At 33.1% G+C, this 8,007-nt stretch overlaps 1 protein-coding gene across 1 annotated transcript in view; it reads left to right on the top strand.

Annotated features, from left to right (window-relative positions):
• The window catches only part of FBXL17 (F-box and leucine rich repeat protein 17), a gene marked incomplete at its 5' end in the record, with an annotated part of 440,618 nt that overhangs the window by 217,005 nt on the left and 215,606 nt on the right, over window positions 1-8,007 (top strand). The window lies entirely within an intron of this gene.

Raw genomic sequence — 8,007 nt, 5'->3', positions numbered from 1 at the left:
TATAGATGATCTACAACCACATACTGTACAACAGATTAGAGAGAGATCAGAAGCAGGATGATCAGATAGAAGACTATTGCAAGTAGCCCAAGGAAATAATTATGACATCTGGAGTGTCAATAGTGAAAAGGAAAATGGACAGGAAATGATGAACTTGAGAGTCATAGGTCTTGGTGATTTTAAGTCTGAGAGTGATGAGGGACTCTAGAATTTACTTTGGTTTTTGGCTTGGGCGTCTGGGTAGGTGAGATGCCGTTACTGAATTGTGGGAAATTGGAGTACAAACAGATTTAGGGCAGAAATAAATGAACTTCGTTTTGTACATGTCGAATTGAAGTTATCATGAATCAATAAATCAAAAATGTCCCTCAGGTACCTAGGATGATAGGTGTGAATCTGAAGATGGAAATCAGGACTGGCGATAAAGATTTTGGAGCCATCAGGATATAGATCATAGTGAAAATTATGTATATGGATAGAGTTTAAAGAAAATAATAGGCTCGAGTGTAACACTCAGGAAAGCACAAACAGGTTGACCCTGGCAATATGTGAACATCTCCTGGGGCAAGACTATCCTATTTTATTAAGGCAGCTTACCTACCAAATAGTGGAAACTTTGATCCCCTATAAATGCTTTTTCATTCCATATGGTGCCAACGTTCTAACGAAGAATCCTTGGAGGAGTTTTTCATAACTGTTGAATATAGGGTTTCCCAAACTGTGTTCTGTGGAGCACCTTCTGCAATTCTGTGAGATATTAATAAGCATTAAATGAATTCTTGTGTTCAAAAAAAAAGTGAAACATTTCGGTATTGTAAGACTTCTCAAAACCTTTAATAATGCACACTAGAAATTTCCAGGAGGAGGATATAGTTATAGCTCCTTCTCAAGCTTTTCATTCTTTAAACTACAGACCCCTTTTCTTCATGGAATATGTATTAATATCTCAAGGTATTACAAAAGATACTCATCTTTTGGCTGGAGCAATCAATGCTACCTTCAGTCATTTGAGCTTTTAATCTTTGAGGGTCTTTTATTTTTGAAAGGAATGCTCATATTTCCTTGTATTTTTAATTAATACTCATTTTAAAGTTTTAAACCTTAAAGTCAAGTTTTTATAAGCCTTTAAGGTCAATTTACAGTTCTTGCCATTTTTAAATCTGGCAACTTTAGCTTATATTTAAACACTTTCATTTGTTCTTTGATTAATGGTCAATTAGTCTATAAATTTGACAGACTGAATTTCTCTATACCTTTCACACCATTTTCAAACTTGATTAAATTCTTTTAGACATTTCAAACTATAAACTCAATATACTTAATTTTTTTCAACTTTTACTTTGTTATAAAAATTTTTTAATTGGGAGATATTCATTTTTCATTTTTTTTTTTTTTAATTAGAAGGTGTGGAAATACTGTATCTGCATTCCCACATCTCCTCCAGCTGCTTGAGCTGAATATTGGCTACTGCTTCTGGGTGGGCCTATGCTTTCCACTTTGCCCCAGGCCCCACCACACCCTTTTTGTAATGAAGTGAGCCTTGTGGGGTTTATGTAGAAATGAGCCTAAAAAATGAGGCCAGTTCTAGAAGTTAAAGACTGATGTTTATGTATATGACAACATGTGCATTTTAAAGAAAATATCTTTTAAATTTACTGTAAATATATTTTTATATACCAGATTCAACATACATAATAAATTCTCACATTTTAAAAACTAACTTAGGTTTAAAAATCAATAAAGCCCACGCTTTTCATTTTTTTGTTTTTGCTTTTTTTACCCCTTAGTAAGAACTTTCTGATTTTACCGTATGTACTTGGAAGGGACAAATACTTTGCATAACTTGAGTACTTACTGTTCTATCAGGTTATTGCAGCTGGACTTATATTTTATAATGATTATTCCTCAGCTTTTTCTCATATTTCTTGAATTTGCCCATTTGTCAGGTGATGGATGCATTCATTTAAAAAATTGTTGGGGATTGTGATCTTGTATACACTTAAAAGAGTGCACGCCATATTGAGATGGCTACGTTTTTTGGACTACATTTCTGTAGAGGATTAGAGGCAATGCGTTAATATTCCAGATAAGAAAAATCTGCAACCTGTTTGTCATTTACCTTGGTTCTCTGGACTTAGGACATGAAATTCTATCTAGCAGTTTGAGAGCAATATTAAAAAATGATGTGGCATCACAAGTCAATGATAAATATGTTCACCCAAAGAATTTAAATGTGAGTAGATGCAGCGATGTGATTAGCATTCAGTGGTCTAGCTCTAATTCCCTTTTCAAGCACTGAAAAGCCAACCAAGTCTGAAACATTTTGCAGTGTGCCAGGCATTTGTGCGCTCCATTCAGTATCACAGTAAACTTTGCCTATTTGAATGTCTTTCTTATATACAGTTTGAAAAACAAATGTCCACATAATATAAACAAATTTTATATGAGAAGATAAAAGTCACTTAATATCCTACACTATCACAAAGAATGTGAGGCTAGTGAATATACAACTTTATTTCTCATTATTGGCTATAAAATTATTTTCTTGCCTACTTTGTTTCATTCAGGGATTTAGTGATGTGTACCTAATTGTCTTTTAATAACAATAACACTCAATTAATATAAATAATGATTTATGTTCAATGTCATACTGAATTTATAGTAATTTGCAAACCAGGGACAACAACTTATAGAGAATTGAATGAAATGAATTCATTAATATGCTAAGAAATCAAAACTACTATAAGAATAAACAAATTGTTACTATGCACAATAAATCCATAAATAATTGTGAAGTTCTAGGAGTTGGAATAAAATTTGTACATGTTATATTAAAAAAATGGTGGATAAACTCTTTTGAGGGGATATTTTCTTTTTTATTTATTGGATAATGATGACCAAAATTATTTTTACAACCTTCTCATACAGCACTGCTGTGTAATTCAAATTGTTATCACCACAAGTCTATTTCTATAACTGGAAAAGATATATAAAGGATTTTTGTTTAAATGACTCATATAATTAATAATTATAAATTTCTTCCATATGCAAAAATTCTAAAAAAAATAGAAGAAACCAAAATGTGTATTTCTTAATTTATGCTTTAATTCTGTTGTACTTTTTCTTTTGAAAAACCAATTTTCTGAAAAATAGCTTATACAGCTACATTCTTGTGATGGCTATTTCAAGCATTCAGGGATTATTTCAAGGCAGAAGGACATATTGTGTAGAGATTGTGGGGACAGATTTCCAGACTCCTCCACAAGAAAGCAGGATTTAAAAATAGTCATCCCTAGAATCAGATCATTTTAATGTGAGGAGTGTTTATTTCTAAGAGGACATTTCTCAGAGACTCATCAGTTTTTGATGGTGTCTTGGTGTCTGTTACGAGAGTCCCTCAGTAGTTTTCTTGCCTCTGAGAGAGAGTACTTTTTTCCTTCCATTTGCCAGTATTTCTCATTTACTTTACTGGATTGATTCACATACATTATTCCCCTTTATATTTCTTTCCATTTGATATATTGAAAGCAAAATTTAAGAAAATAGAATTTCCCAACATGTGATTTTTATATTATCTTCAATAGTTATTGATTACGTTCTATATTCACAGATCAATTTTAGTCATTTTAAAACTACTATGACTATTAGTAACAAGAATTCTTTGCCAAACTCTGACTTATTAGCAGTAAACTGGCCATTATATAGAACTTAGATTAGGGCAATGCAATAATATTTTTCTGATTATCAAAGTGGTATAGCATATATTCATATTTCATACTGATAAACACTAGATCACACTATCTCTAAAAAAGATACTATGTGTTTCCCCTCCTTTCCTATCTTTTCTTATAGAGCTTCTTATTCAACTACAGCCATCTAGAAGGCAGACAAGCTTGTCATATCCACCATATGTCCCCAGTGCTTCTCCTAAAAACACATATAACAGATACTCAATAAATACTTTAAAATAAATGAGTAAATAAAACTGATATTGGAGGTGACTGGCAGAGATAATTGAATATTTTTAAACTATATATCCAGGACTTTAAAGGATGGAATAATGAAAGGGAGTTTATTTCATTCCTTCTCCTGTACTCCCTGTCTAATACACACATATATATCCACTTTAGGAGTAGCATAGCATGTATCTGTCTTGCTTATTGGGCTTAAAGGGCTCAATGACTAGAAAGTGTTTTAAAATTGCTGATTAAGGTTAAGATCTTAAAATTAAAGATTATCTTCTTTCTAATTTAAAAGATAAACTGTGATCCAGTTACATTAGCCTCATGCTCTTGAGGTCTTCGGAGGCAGAGCCCAGATGGGAGCCCATGCCTTCTCTACAACGTGGACACATCTGGAGGATAGGGGTCGAGCTAAGAGTAAAGTATGAGAAAGATAGAGTGAGGTGTTGACAAAATCTAGATTGCATTCAACTTGATCACCATATGCTATGTAATTTTAGAGGAGTAGCTATAAATGTGGATAGAATGGTGAGAAATATTAGAAAGAGTGATTGACTGTGGATGGCAGATGAGGAAAAAAGTTTGGAACCAATGAAGTATGACATAGCTGTCTACCCCCACCTCACTCATTTTAGGGTTTACATATCAGAGGAAATTAGAGGAAGAAGTTAAAGATTTATGAAAATGTAATATTTATTAAATGTAGAATATTTTGACCTTGAAGCATATCAGCATTCTATTTCATCTTTAAAAGTTTGATTTGGATCTTTTTACACCTTCCACATCTCTCCTGATCATCCTCATGCTTTTCTCTCTTTCCTGAGCAGCAGTATATTTATAATACCCAATTTACTAATTCTATCATCTATGTCGTTTCTGTGTCTATTTCTATTGATTGATTTTTCTCCTGGTTATGAGTTGCAGTTTCCTCCTTTTTTTCATGTGCAGTAATTTTTACTAGATACCAGACATTGAGGTTGTGGATATTAGGTTGTCAGATGCTGACCTTTTGAGGTCCTATGGATTAAGAGGTCTTTCTATCCTGGCTCATGGAAATCTCAAGTATTTCCAGGCCTTTGTGTGCCCACATATTATTCCACTTACTCCTAAATGATGGTTATTTCTTTAGCCTCGGTGGGTTTTATGCACAACTAGACCAGTGTTCAGTCAAAGACTGAAGTGGTTTCCTTTGCATATCTGCAGAGCTTACTTACTTGCTTTTCTAGGCAGCTCACTTTTTTTCTGGAATTATACCTAGCAGATTCTAGACACCTTGGTGTTCTTGAACTCTGAACTCTGTTTTCTTAGCATGACTATTGGGCTCTGTTTGGGATCTTCTTCCCCATGCAATGATCTTGAAACTCTCTAGGCAGTGAGCGTTTATGTGTAGGGCTCACTTGTTTGTTTCCCTGCTCCCAGAGATCACTGTCATGCATTGTCTGTTGTTCAGGGTCTGAATACTGATTTTTTTTTATTTTTTATTTTTTATGTATATTGTCTAGCTTAGTGATTTTCTGAGGTGTTAGGGTAAATCTGGTTCCTGTTCCCATCATGGCCAGAAGCAGAAATTCCAGAATCCATTGAAGTTTTATTGTTATAACATTTAAAATATTTAACCTAGATTTAATTTATTTAAGATTTTTGGTCATTTCATCAGAGCCTTAAGTCAGAATCTTTTGGTCAGTTCAAGATCTGATATAGGACTGTAGGTTATGACACAGAGCTCTAACGTGAGCCATGTCGTGGATTCTCTGTGAACATTGCCTAAACTTCTTTCTGTAAGCTCCTCAAGGGCTGGGAATAAGTAATCAATCCATTTGGCAAATATTCATTGAGAATTCATTATGTAATAGGATTTCGTTAGTCACTGGAAATACAGAAATGAATAAGGCATGATTCCATGGTCTAGTGGAGAAAGCTGGCACATACAGTTTTATGCATTGACTTAAAGATTATAAGAATATGGAAGACTCTTTCTGAGAGATCAGAGGGTCTTAGAACACTTTATGTTTGCAGGATATAGCATATAATTAGAATTTGTGCACAGTAGCTTTCAATAAATACTTATGAATGAAGGATGCTAAAGCTAATTTATAGGCATATTCTGCTCAGATATATGTTAACTTGTTTTTTTTTCTTAGTTCTCTAGAAAAGATAGTTTAAATAAATACACAATAAGTTTATATGATACTTATACTTTTTAAAGAAAAACTCTAACTTTGTCTAGCTTGCACTGTCTTGAATATTATTTATTGATCATTTCAGACTTTAAATGTTGCACTGATATCTAAGTTATGTAGATCTGCTTTGTTTCTAAATATCATATCAAACAGTTGAAAAGTACCAATTCAATCAAACCATCCTTTTTAACTACTGTTTCCCCCTTTTTTTTTTTTTTTTGGTTATTCTTGTTCATATTTGAAAAGCAGAATCTGCAGATAGTTATTTATATGTATGAATTCACTGATTCATTCTAGTGCGAAATAGGTCATTCTGGAACAGTGAGAAATATGATTGCTGAATTTCAAGCAGTTTTTTCTGCTTAGCTGGATCTGTAGAAAAAGAAAAGGGGTCAGGCCAACACTTGTTGAAGATTTCTTATTGCCATTGTCCTCATGAAAGAGACTTGGTGCTGGCAAATATGGTCTCTTCAGTGTATTGGCAAGAGGGAAGAGGCTTAGATCCCAAGTTTAATAACTATTTGTATATTTTATTTGAACCACTGATCAGAATCAAGGAAACACATAAAATGCCATCCAATTTTAAAATTGTGGGACTTGTTCTCCTTTAAAAAATTAATGTACAGCAAATGGTAGTGTGATATTTTTCAGGTACAAATCTTTTTTTTTTTTTTTAAGCATGCTAGTGTACTAAAAAGAAAGACCATTGGATTGACAAGGGATGATTCTCATCAAAAATTAAAAAAAAAAAATTCTTAAATAGTAAAATAAAGAATACTTTGAAAAAAATTCCACACTACTCAGCATTTGGAAATTAAAATCATTTAAAGCCTTCTTTTCCTCTGTGTGGAAATTATGGCTCTAAAAGGAAACTACTAACTCTGTGTGGAAATTATGGCTCTAAAAGGAAACAGTAAACTTTTTTTACCAACCTGATAAAGAGCCTATTAATTAAAAGCTAATTCCCTTAGTCAAGTGACATATATGTTTATGATATATATATTAATTCATTTGTTTCTTTTTTGAATGGCATAGCAATAATGCACTATAATTATTTCTATTAACACCCAGTTAAATATTATAAATTCTATATTTGAAAATACATATTTTAGTTCATTTCAGTTGTTAATATAAATAAATACCTTAGATCACTGAAGAATTTGTTTCAAATTAAACTTGAAAAGAGGATCTTATAATTCAAAATCATGCTTCAGGTTCTGCTTAGGTGTCTTTGAATCCATTGATTTTTCTCATATCCTTTTTTAAAGCAGGTAATGAGAGGGAGAGCTGACAGAGCAGTGAGAGCTTTGCTAGGCTGATCTAGGAGCCAGTGCAAGCTAGGGACATCCATCCCATTCAGGAGTTCTGTGAGGAACAACAACCACACTTTAGTATCTGTAAACTATGATGTTAATCACTTTATTGACATATAAACCAGAAGCATTTGCTCTGTCACATGGCAGACTTTTTGAAGAAACTCTTCATTATAAAAGAAAGGAATCCTTTCTCAAATGGTAACAGAGCAGTTGTATTTCTTTCCCCCACCACTCCCCACCTTCTATGTGCTTAAGGTAGTCATGTGTAAAGTGTTTCAAATAAAATGTAAAATACAGTACTACTATCAAAAAATATCACAGGACACTTTAATCATATATTGTTCTTGTATTGACATGCATTGTTTACATTAAGCATCTATAATATAATTAAAGATCGTAGGACTGCATGTTTGGGAATCCTAGGAGTGGAGCACTGGTCAGTCTTACATTTTTTCCACCGCCCTTTGACCTTCCTTTTGCAAACCTCAGATGTTTCCCTGCCTACCTGGCCTTTTTATTTACCCAGTAGATCTTTGTCTGAGGTTATGA

This window comes from Pteropus alecto, unplaced genomic scaffold (genome assembly GCF_000325575.1).
Source record: "Pteropus alecto unplaced genomic scaffold, ASM32557v1 scaffold20, whole genome shotgun sequence".
Classification (NCBI taxonomy): Eukaryota; Metazoa; Chordata; class Mammalia; order Chiroptera; family Pteropodidae; genus Pteropus; species Pteropus alecto.
The sequence above is the reverse complement of the archived record's forward strand: the minus strand, read 5'-3'. Positions and strand labels throughout refer to the sequence as shown.